The sequence below is a fragment of the Nerophis ophidion genome, linkage group LG05, assembly GCF_033978795.1.
Source record: "Nerophis ophidion isolate RoL-2023_Sa linkage group LG05, RoL_Noph_v1.0, whole genome shotgun sequence".
Taxonomy (NCBI): domain Eukaryota; kingdom Metazoa; phylum Chordata; class Actinopteri; order Syngnathiformes; family Syngnathidae; genus Nerophis; species Nerophis ophidion.
Window position 1 is genome coordinate 45,107,825 of NC_084615.1, and position 11,799 is coordinate 45,119,623.

An 11,799-nucleotide genomic window follows, 5' to 3' on the forward strand; every position below is an offset into this window, starting at 1 on the left:
GCGTGTGTGCGTGTGTGTGTGTGTGTGTGTGTGTGTGTGTGTGTGTGTGTGTGTGTGTGTGTGTGTGTGTGCGTGCGTGCGTGCGTGCGTGCGTGCGTGTGTGCTTGTGTGTGTGTGTGTGTTCTTTTATTTCTACCCTTCTTGAGACACAGAACCAAGGAAAAGTACCTTCCATATGAAGACCGGTGAACAAGTCAGCACATAAATCATGGTCCCAATACAGAAAATGATTGCATCTAATAGAGAATGTCTCATTTGCATCCCTGGTGGTGAAGTCTATCAAAATTAGGGTGGTCCCAAAAAGGAGGGATTTTTCAAATTGACTGTGTCTGTTTTAAAAGTGCTCCCCTTCTGGTCAACATATGAAACAACAAGTGTGTGTGAAAATTTGATGTGCTCCTCCTCTGGCCAACATATGTTATAACAAGTGTGTGTAAGAAATGGAAATGCGCCCCCTTTGGCCAAAATGTATTTAAAAAAAATTAATAAATATGTATATAGCGACATCCATCCATCCATTTTCTACCGCTTATTCCCTTTCGGGGTCGCGGGGGGCGCTGGCGCCTATCTCAGCTACAATCGGGCGGAAGGCGGGGTACACCCTGGACAAGTCGCCACCTCATCGCAGGGCCAACACAGATAGACAGACAACATTCACACTCACATTCACACACTAGGGCCAATTTAGTGTTGCCAATCAACCTATATAGCGACATAATAACTTGAAATAAAAACAAATGAAGATCAAAAACCAATTACAAACAAAAAAATTTAAAAAAATTAAAAATGAACTAAAAGCAGTAATTTTCTCATAATGTGTTGACTTTTTTCTTATAAAATTGGGAACAATTTCTCATATTCTTTCTGTTTCTGTAATATTACAATATTTTCTCGTAAAATTATTACTTATTTTATGTAAAATTATTACTTTTTCCATCCATCCATTCATTTTCTACCGCTCGTCCCTTTTTGGGGTCACAGGGGGGTGCTGGAGCCTATCTCAGCTGGATTCCCCAAATGGTGACATTTGTCATAAAAATCTGACTTTTTTGTTGTTCTTGTAAAATAGTGACATTTTTGAGTAAATTTATGACATTTGTCATAATTTTGCCAAGTAAAATTCAGATTTTACTTCATTTTTAAGTTTTCTTATGAAATTGTGGCTTTTGTCGAGTAAAAATATGACTCTTTTCATAAAGTTGCCAAAATTTTAAGCTTTTCTTGTAAAATTGCGACTGTTATTAGAAATAAATTCCAACTTTTATTATCATATTGCACAAATGTTCAGTTTTTCTTGTAAATTTTTGACTGGCATTGAGTAAGTATGATACTGCCAACATTTTAAGTTTTTCTTGTGAAATTGTAACCTTTTTCTTGTGAAATTCGAACTGATGTTTCACAACAAGCTTTTTTATATTTGCATAGTCCCAAATGGGACAAGCAGTAGAAAATGGAAGGATGGATGTATATATTATTAATGTTGTAAATACAAATCTTTATAAACCTAGAAAGGGTGGTCCTAAAGAGGTAGGCATTTTTCAGAGGTCCCAAGAAGGTAAGAAATACAAGAATGTGTGTTTGTGTTTGTGTGTGTGTGTGTGTGTGTGTGTGTGTGTGTGTGTGTGTGTGTGTGTGTGTGTGTGTCTGTGTGTGTGTGTGTGTGTGTCCAAGGGGATAGCATACTAAGCAGACCCCAGTGCATGAAGAGAAGTGCTGTTCATCAGCATTTACAACTCTCCCCTGCCATTTTTGCAAGTGTTTCCCCTCACACGGCCTCATAGCAAGAAGACAGAACCTTGATACGCTTGCAAGACAGAAATAGACACAACCCTGCTTGCATTATTCCGACGTCCCGTTCAAGCAAACGACAAACAAAAGGAGCAGGAGACAAATCTCAAATCGCTCATCTGCATTTCGCTGCTCTGCGATCACACACCCCTGATGCGAGGGAAGGCTTATGACCTGAGATTTTCTCTCAGAAAGAGAGTGGTAGGTGTGTGTGTCGGGTGGGGGCGGCGAACCTTGAAAACTACTCCAGAATATCAATACAGCCATTCTCATTTTCCGTTTAATCCCTACAGCTGTGTGTGGACGCTGAAGATTTCATGTAGCGAAAGGGAACGAGGGGGGGGAAAAGTTCAATTCCTTCCCACGGTACAAGCCGACAAAACCTCCATAACAGATTTTATTTGTCGTGTTTGCGCAGAAACAAGGACAAGCTAAATTGAATCCATCATGGCTACGGACTACATAGAAAGTCAACAATGCTTTTTTTCCCCCTGCAGCAAAAGCGACAAATCCCATTTGAAACATATTTGAACGTTTACAATTCAATACATTTCTGATAGGTTTTATTGAGCTTAAACAAAATAATGGCACACGCTAAGCGACATTTTTCTGGCTAGATGTACTGCCCATTGGAATTCATGCGCCCTCTCCATCTGAATCCAAAGAATATGGAAACTGCACACGTGAAGACAATCGCTACTTTAAATAACGCTACATTTTTGTATTTTGTCAGTTTATATACATTAAGTTAAAGTTCCAAACAAGGCTGGTCTCCATGGTTAACACTAAAAATGATAAAATGTATGAAAAGGTTATGGATTTTTTGCAGGGAAGGCGCAAACGCTCCCAGCATGCCTCCGGCACTTGACTTTCAGAATCTTCACATGACTCTGTAACCTAATAAATTGTACATTAGATTGCTTATTAGTCTGTTGTACGAAATATGTACAGTATATTAAATGACAAAATACAAAAATATAGCGTTATTTAGTGTTATATTCACGTGAAGGAGTCCAATGCACAAATACATTTCCACATTCCTATAATTCATTTGGACGCGCGGATGATAGGGTGCATGAATTTCAATGGGGATCATGTCTCGCCAAAACACCGTTTTACCAGGGGATCTCTCGTACTCAGCTCCCTTAAGGCTGAAATAAACTTTCGCGTCACGTAGCTTGTGTGCCCTCTGACAGGGTCTAGATTTGTTTATAGCTCTTCCACGGGGGCTGGCGCATGACTTGCAATTTTCTTCCGAAACACTAAGGGACAGTGTCTCCTGAAGGAGCAATGACTCAAAGCTCTTTACATGGTCACACATTTAACCCAGTGTGGGTGGCACTGGGAGAAAGGAGGGTAAACGGCAGTGACTAGAGTGTTGGAAGCTGGAATCGAACCTGTAACCCTCAAGGTACTGGCACGAGCGAGCCACATAGGCCTCATTGGTTTACTTTTAATGTTTTACTTATAAACCAGAGTAAAATATGGACTAAAGATGGACTGTGCTACCCCTGAACAAGTCACAGCAGAGGAAGGGCAAATTTGCAACGCTATTTAACCGTTCGCGACATGGGACAGAAGAGAGCTATGAAAATGAAAATAAACGCGGTCTGCGTCGCCCGCTGATGCGCAGCTAAAAAATTTTGGGAAGTCCACGCGAGGGTACGCAGGGGCGTAGCTTACGCAAGTTACATGATGCGAGATTTCAGTCTTTAAGGTCTCCACACCCATCCTGCCATTTCCTACTGCTTGACCTTCAATATATTTAGATTCTGGTTTAGGTTTAGGCTCATTGCCACTATATTAACTTATAAACCCTTGGCAATAGCAATAATTTACATAATACAGACACTGTTATAAAAGGAAAAACAGAGAATGGCATATTTTCGTGCAATATATAAAAATCCCTCTTTAAAGTCTACACCTCTCACAACCATAGAGCTCCAAGTTTATTATAAAAAAAAAAAGGGTCGCCAAAGTACCCATCCAGGCCTGTATGGAGTAGGCATCAGTTCTAAAATGCGACGGATTGAAGCGGAACCTGCAGGGAAATACTTTTGTGGGTCTGATCTGTTTTGTACTCTTCTACACCATAATACTTGTTTTATTTCGAATCCAAAAGCGTGTGAAGCAAAATCTGTCACACCACGGTGAGGGATGTCTGGTCTGGGTTTTTTTGTCTTGTGAATTTCATGTTTTAGTTTGAAAAGGGTAACTCTCCTCTCATTTCAGGCCACTTGCCTTTCCTCTTGTCATCAGTCTGATGTCATCCCTGATCCCTGATTGTTTTCACCTGTTTCCCATTATTGCCATGTCTCTTATAAGTTCACGCCTCTGTTTGTTCTGTGCCAGAATGTCTCATTGTCTCGTGCATGTCATGTCTTTTGTTCATGTCTTGTTTGGCTATGTTCTGTTGACCTTTGGACTCTTTAAGTTCTTGGTTTTTTTTTCACTCCCTTGTTTTGTCGCCATGGTTACTCATTGTGTTCACCTGTCTCTGATTAGTGCTCGCCCGCTCACCTGCCTCCCAAGCACTAATCAGTATTTAAGATCGTCTTTGCCAGTCAGTCGCCCTGGCGTCAGTGTGTTCTTTTCATGCTCTGTCCATGCTACTTTTCATGCCAAAGTCCATGCTGCTCTTGTCAAGCCATAGTAAGTGTTGTTTGTTTTATCTTTGTGGACAAGTCGCCACCTCATCGCAGGCCTAGGAAACTACTCTATGACTTCGGCTCCAGACTTCTTCTGTATGAGTGAGATCGTCCTTACTGCCACAAATGGTGGAAAAGTGTATTTCAACTGATTCTGCAGTGGCCCATATGGACCACCGCTGAGAAACAGATATTTTTGGAGATTTTGCTGTCGTTACGCCAATTTAGCCCCCCTAAAATATTTTTAATTCCCCCTTAATTAGTTTGGTGTGATTTTTTTTTTTTTTGACAAAAACTGCCAGACAAATTTTATATAAATATGCAGAAATATGAGTTTAAATAAATAATAGTGTAACCTGTCATTATTCACTTTGATTATAAACAATTAGAAAACCCTTTGTCAGCGCTTATTATTTCAATCCAATCCATTCCATCAGTAAAGCCTGCATTACTATACTGAAAGTCTACGTTATTACTGTTACCTAATCAAGGTCGAGCAAGACAGCCGCAGCATTAAAGCTACTATGTTCAGTGCCTTCACAACACTGCAGTGTAGGATGTCCAATTCAGATTTTTTGGGGTCAAATCATATCAATTTTTGTTGTCGTTCACATTACAAAAAAAGGGTCCGGACTCCAATGTGAATACAAACTGACCTGAATACAGATATGGCGTCTTGACGTAGCACATCCTGCAGTGTTCATGGAAGTAAACCCGGAAGTCAATATGGTTCAGTTCTAGTCGTCTCAGTACTGGCACATTTGTGGCAATTTCGAGGATTCTGTGCAATCAAGGTCAACAATTTCTGAACTGCAGAGAAGATTATGAAAGAAGATGTTTCCTGCAGTTTTGGGGACATTTGCCTCGATGTCTGCTCTGAAGAACTTGTTGGTGATCAGTGGTGGAAAATTAATTGATGTGAGTTCCAAAAACATTGTTTTCGCCTGTTTCTGATAATTTGTCAACTAACTTATTTTGTCTATTTCAGTGTATAATTCACAACTATGTGACCGGGGCACAGGAGAGTTCACACTGAAGTTGCATCATAACACGATCTGTTTTATTAGTAATATAAAACTCATATTAATAATGTCTATAATATTGCTGACAGAAAAATAATTTCCATACCGTATGATAAGCAAAGCACACTACTACAGCTTTGCAGTATAGGTGTGCTACTTAAACTTAATTGATGTAGTTCAATAGCCTTAGTGTTATTTTAGAGTAGTGTCTTGGGGGCTCTGAAGACTGGATGCACTGACAGACTCATAGCCAAAAAGGTGGAGTTATGTGGGTGTTTATCTTCACTTTAATTTGTTTGCACCATAAATGGCAGGTTATTGTGATAGTCTATATGTGTGACCTGTGGGCCTTGAATTTGACACCCGTGGTCTAAGTGCCTTAAATGACCATTACAGTAATAACAGGAAACTAACATTATGTATTTTCAACCATTTCAGTTTCATCAGTGTTTGATGTGTAATTGGAATACAGTAACAACAAGTTGTAAGAAAAAACAATCTTGCAAATGCAAAAAATTCTGAATCAAAAGAGGTTGTGCACGGACAACATACTTTGGGTGGAAATCCAGTCCCCATTTTCCAGAAAGTTCCTTTCCACCAGAACCTTGTCTGTTTTCAGGTCAACTCTGTAGTGCTCTGCACTACATCTGTGCAACGTTTCCAGTTTTGCAAGTTGTCTGCTAGCTTTTCAATGCAACAACCCTGTCCTTATGTGTTTGGGCTATCTTATGTAAATCATCAGTAAAGCTGACTAATGTTTTTTACACTTCCACTTACCATTTATGTATTCAATGTTTGTTGGGTAATTCTAATACAGTGCCAAAAAGTTTTGAGCGAAAATGTCTTGCAAGTGCACACATTTTTTGCTTGCGCACTTTGCGCACTCGCATTACAGGGATGGACCACCAAGGGCTAACCCCCCCCAGCCCCCCTTCTTCAAACCTAGTGACGCCCCTGGATTAGATCTACTCTTAGAGATAGTTTGAATATGGTGTAATAAAAATGGTTGTGATTACAAAACAAGGAAAAAAACCTCTAGATTTTACTGTAAAAATAAAAACACTCAATCACCAGAATTGTACCATAAAATTGACTGTGTTTTTTTTTTTACACAGAGTTTCTATGAATGGAAAACGCTACCACTGTTACTTTTACAGTAAAATTCTGGCAACTGAGCTGTCTTTTTTTCACCCTAAAATATATGGTCGTTTTCACAGTGAAATTACTGTAAATGGAAATAACGGTACCATTTTCATTTTTAAAGTTAAATTGTGGCGACTGAGCTGGCAGAGTTTTAAAGAAAATCTACTGACATTTTTTTATAGTGTAGAAGTGTAGCAGTTTTCTAACAAAATCTGCTTCTCCGCCCTAGAAAACCTGTGGAATGCAAATGTAATTTTGTGCAACATCGTAAATCAGACCTTAAAGTCTATACCTTTACACTGTAAAAAAAAAAGTGGCAGAATTTTACACCACATTACTGTATATCAAAAATCGGTCAGCCTTAATTATTACTTTTATGACTGAACTGCCAGTTCTTGTTAATGCAAAATATATGTTCATTGTTTTCATGCCTGCGATGAGGTGGCGATCTCTCCAGGGTGTAAACCGCCTTCCGCCCGATTGTAGCTGGGATAGGCACCAGTGCCCCCCGCCACCCCAAAGGGAAAAAGCGGTAGAAAATGGATGGATGGATGTTTTCATGCAGTGCATTACTTTAAATTGAAAAATTGTACCACTTTTATTTCCGGCAACTGAGCTGCCAGTTATTACCATTTTTTAACATTTTTTATTTTTTTACATTTTATGACATCTGGATTTTTTTTTAATATTCAGAATTATTTGTTCCGGTGCTTAAAGGAAACCTTAAAAACTGTCCGAGTAACTTAAGTTCAAACACTGCTTTTCAGCCCTTGAAAATGGAAGAATAAATGGCTGCGATTCCAAAATGTTCAATGCCACATTATTGTGCAACAACTCAAATCAAACCTTAAATTCTACTGGTGTATTAGGGCACTATCAACGCTGTCAATATATGCTGCTGTTTAGCCTCTAAAAAATGACGGCATAAATCCTGAACGATTAATGCCATATTTCTACAAAACCTGTTTCACTAAAGCTGAAAGTTTACACTTTTATTGTATATTAATTGTATCATATCAAAGCCATTGTGAGGGTGCATACTGTAAGTACACACTCATAACGACACTGTTATTGTCCAAATACTCCTCCAAATGGCTCCAACTGCAGTTTTGAGCCCCTGAAAACGGAGCCATAGAATGTTTTTAATTCCTCAACCATTAATGCCACACTTCCACAAAACTTTTTCAAATAAAACTGAAAGTTTACACTTAAACTACATGTTAAATGTTTTTGCTGTGGCGGTGAATGAAGGCAAATCATAACAACTAATAGTCATTGTGCAACTACTTGTGACTGTTAGGTGAACCAACCATCCACCTTTGGTGCCTTGTCACAGACATTTGAAGGTTGTTTTGCAGAATGTGAGTGTTAAATGGTGATAAAGAAAGTAGGACATCTTCTGCAACAACACCCTTTCCTTCCAAGTAAGCCAAAAGGTGGGTCGTTGAAAGTCGAGCGCAGAGAGAAGATCACCTGTCTGCAAGGAAAAAGTCAGATAATAAAACGAGGCGTGGGCCTGAATGCATGGAGCAGCGAGCACATAGCAGCTCCGATGATGCCTGCGGGCGCTCATGAATAATAATCCGTGTGATAACTAACACTTGACACCAGGCAAGGCCACTCGAGCTGGAAAATCTTGAGAAGGAAACGAACCATTGTTTCATCAGCCTGAGTTAGACTCCATCACACCTTCACACGGCCAAGGCTTCATTTGCATATCAGCTTGGATTCAATCACTCCACAGCAGCAGAAGACGAAGCAGCACCTATCAGTGCATCCTCAGGACGGAGGCAGTAAAAAAAGCATCATTGCACCAGGCATCTTATCTAAGGGGTGAGGGGAGGGGGGGGGGGGGGGGGGGATGTCCATGTTGTAAGCCAGCATGCTATCACCTGTCAGGACAACAACAACAAAACCTGCAATAATGACCTTGCAGGAGCTCTGCTTGCAACTATGCACACTTCTAGAACCCCTCTCATCGCCAGAGTTGCTTCTTGATTGACAGCAGCCGGTCACGTCACGCCAGTCGTTTCACTTTTACCTTGCAAGGGGCGCATCAGTCAGAAGAGGAGCGCCTTCCCAGCCGAGAAGATGAGCATCCGGGGGCGGAGAGATGAATTTAGTCCCGGACGCGCTGACATGTGTCCGGCCTTGGTAGCTCGTCGATGCCCTTCAAGAGGAGGATGGAGCATCTCACAGCGTGGACGCGCTCACGCTGCAGGGCCCCCGCAGAGGCTTCTTTGGAGGCTGAGCGGGATCGCCTCCTCCAGGGTGCACCACCCCGCCAAAAAGAAGGAGCGCGCTAGAAAACGCCTTTGTGGATGGATGAATGGAGAGAGAGGCTGGGGCCAGATGTTCCTAATTCCCCTCTCTTTCTCTCTCTCTCTCTCTCTCTCTCTCTCTCTTGCAGCGAGTTAATCCAGATTGCCTGAAAGGTTGCAGCCGTCATGCATCCTCCTCCTCCCCACCTCATGCCCTCCGAAGCCTGTCAACCACAGAGCACCGGCTCCATTTCTTCGTGTGGAGCAGAGGTGCGCTGTGCCCGGAATGGTAATGGCGAGCAGCACTGGCAGCTGCACACACATACACAGAGAGAGAGAGAGAGAGAGCGCGCGCGAGAGAGAGAGAGAGAGAGCGAGAGAGAGAGAGAGCAGACAGATGCACAGCCCTCCCGGCCTCACTCACAGCCAAGTGTCATCATTTATTCATTGAGAGAGAGAGAGAGTTATCCTTCATCCTGCTTGCTGCATGCAAGACACAAAACTGCAGCATACATGCAAAACCGTCGTCTTCCCAAGGAAGTCCTGACTGTGGGGAGACCAAGATTTATAATCGTGATGCAGGTTCGACAACAAGACCAATGCAAGCAACCTTCGCTTACATGTAGAGTGGAATGTTGAGTTGGCTGAAACTTAAAGCCCTCACTCCCTGTGGGTCTGTCCACACTCAAAACCTGCACCACTACCCCACTGCTCCCCTTCCAGCCTCACCACCCTCAATAAACGGTCTGATGCTATTGTGTAGAAGTTGGCAAAGCTTAAGATCCACTAAAACTCTTCCTTTGACATGCCAAACACCACCTCAAACTCCATCCATCCATTCAGCCATTTCCTACCGCTTATCCCTTGCGATGCGGGGGTTGCTGGAGCCTATGTCCGCTGCATTTGGGCGGAAGGCGGGGGGGGCCCTGGACAAATCGCCACTTCATCGCAGGGCGATTTGTGGCCACATCGCAATTATTGCAACAATGAGTATATATGAATAATAGCCTTGGTACACAATTTGCAACTGTTTTTATTACAAACCCCGAGTTGGGGAAATTGTGTTAGATGTAAATATAAACGGAATACAATGATTTGCAAATCATTTCCAACCCATTTTCAATTGAATGCACTACAAAGACAAGATAATGTTGCCTTCACAGATGTGTAGGTTACCCATGCCTTGGGCACTAATGCACCCCCATACCATCACAGATGCTGTTTTTTGAACTTTGCGTCGATAACAGTCTGGATGGTTCGCTTCCTCTTTAGTCCGGATGACACGATGTCGGATATTTCCCAAAAAAAATTGGAAATATGGACTCGTCAGACCACAGAACACTTTTCCACTTTGCATCAGTCCATCTTAGATGATCTTGGGCCCAGAGAAGCCGGCGGCGTTTCTGGATGTTGTTGATAAATGGCTTTCGCTTTGCCTAGTAGAGCTTTAACTTGCACTTAAAGGTGTAGCGACAAACTGTATTTAGTGACAGTAGTTTTCTGAAGTGTTCTTGAGCCCATGTGGCTATATCCTTTAGAGATTGATGTCGGTTTTTGATACAGTGCCGTCTGAGGGATGGAAGGTCACGGTCATTCAATGTTGGTTTCCGGCCATGCCGCTTACGTGGAGTGATTTCTCCAGATTCTCTGAACCTTTTGATGATATTATGGACTGTAGATGTTGAATTTCCTAAATTTCTTGCAATTGCACTTTGAGAACCGTTGTTCTTAGACTGTTTGACTATTTGTCACACAGTTGTGGACAAATTGGTGTGCCTCGCCACATCCTTTCTTGTGAAAGACTGAGCATTTTTTGGGAAGCTGTTTTTGTACCCAATCATGGCACCCACCTGTTCCCAATTAGCCTGCACACCTGTGGGATGTTCCAAATAAGTGTTTGATGAACATTACTCAACTATATCAGTATTTATTTCCACCTTTCCCAACTTCTTTGTCACGTGTTGCTGGCATCAAAATCTAATGTCAATGATTATTTGTAAAAAAAAATGTTTATCAGTTTCTATCCATCCATTTTCTACCGCTTATTCCCTTTTGGGGTCGCGGGGGGCGCTGGCGCCTATCTCAGCTACAATCGGGCGGAAGGCGGGGTACACCCTGGACAAGTCGCCACCTCATCGCAGTGTTTATCAGTTTGAACATCCAATATGTTGTCTTAGTAGCGTTGTCAACTGAATATGGGTTAAAAAAAAGATTTGCAAATCATTGTATTCCGTTTACATTTACATCTAACACAATTTCCCAACTCATATGGAAACGGGGTTTGTATATTTTACTGACAAATTGATGGGTAACAAGCTTTGTAGTGTCTTGACTGAATGAGCGTGTTTCGGACACCTCGGTGTACATGGACGCATCCTCGCTCGTCAATGCGGTCTGGACACTGGCCGAGAGTTGGTGGGCCGCCGAGGGTGGAGTCAGCTCTCTTGGTTGCTTTTTTGGGTCTGCTTCTGTCTCTGGCCATGTTCTTCTCACCACAGCTGACGATAACGTGGAACACCGCAGAGGCTACCAAAGTGTATATGTTTTTTTTTCAATAATTTACTATTAGTATACTTATTGCTTATTCCTTTATCTCTTTGCAGTATGTTTTCATTTCTTTTTTTCTGTTTTCTACTGCATGTCTGCAGAGAATTGTGCATGTATATAGTGACAATAACAGCCATTGTAATATATTCTTCTCCCCTGTGGTTTTCCCAGTAAAACCTTTTTTCAATTTATTATTTGCACTCTTTGTCACTGGACTGCACTCCTTAGTAACCACCAAAGATTGCTTCATGGCGAGGTGCTGTTGACAAACATGGCAGGCAAGCACACTGGCCCCAGTGGTTACTTCCTATACGATTCTGATAGTCCAGAAACAGCCCTGTTGTCTTTTTAGCCAAGTAGGAACAGGAATCAACAATCACTGGGAGTCCA

The 11,799-nt window shown here is 41.8% G+C and overlaps 1 protein-coding gene across 1 annotated transcript in view; it reads right to left on the reverse strand.

The window, feature by feature from the left end:
• lrfn5b (leucine rich repeat and fibronectin type III domain containing 5b) overlaps positions 1-9,187 on the reverse strand; it is a 50,391-nt gene extending 41,204 nt beyond the window's left edge. Inside the window, exon 1 of the mRNA XM_061901061.1 lies at positions 8,643-9,187. The gene's annotated coding sequence lies outside the window, so the exon portion shown is untranslated. The remainder of the gene's footprint in view (positions 1-8,642) is intronic.
• Positions 9,188-11,799: the final 2,612 nt, after the last annotated feature.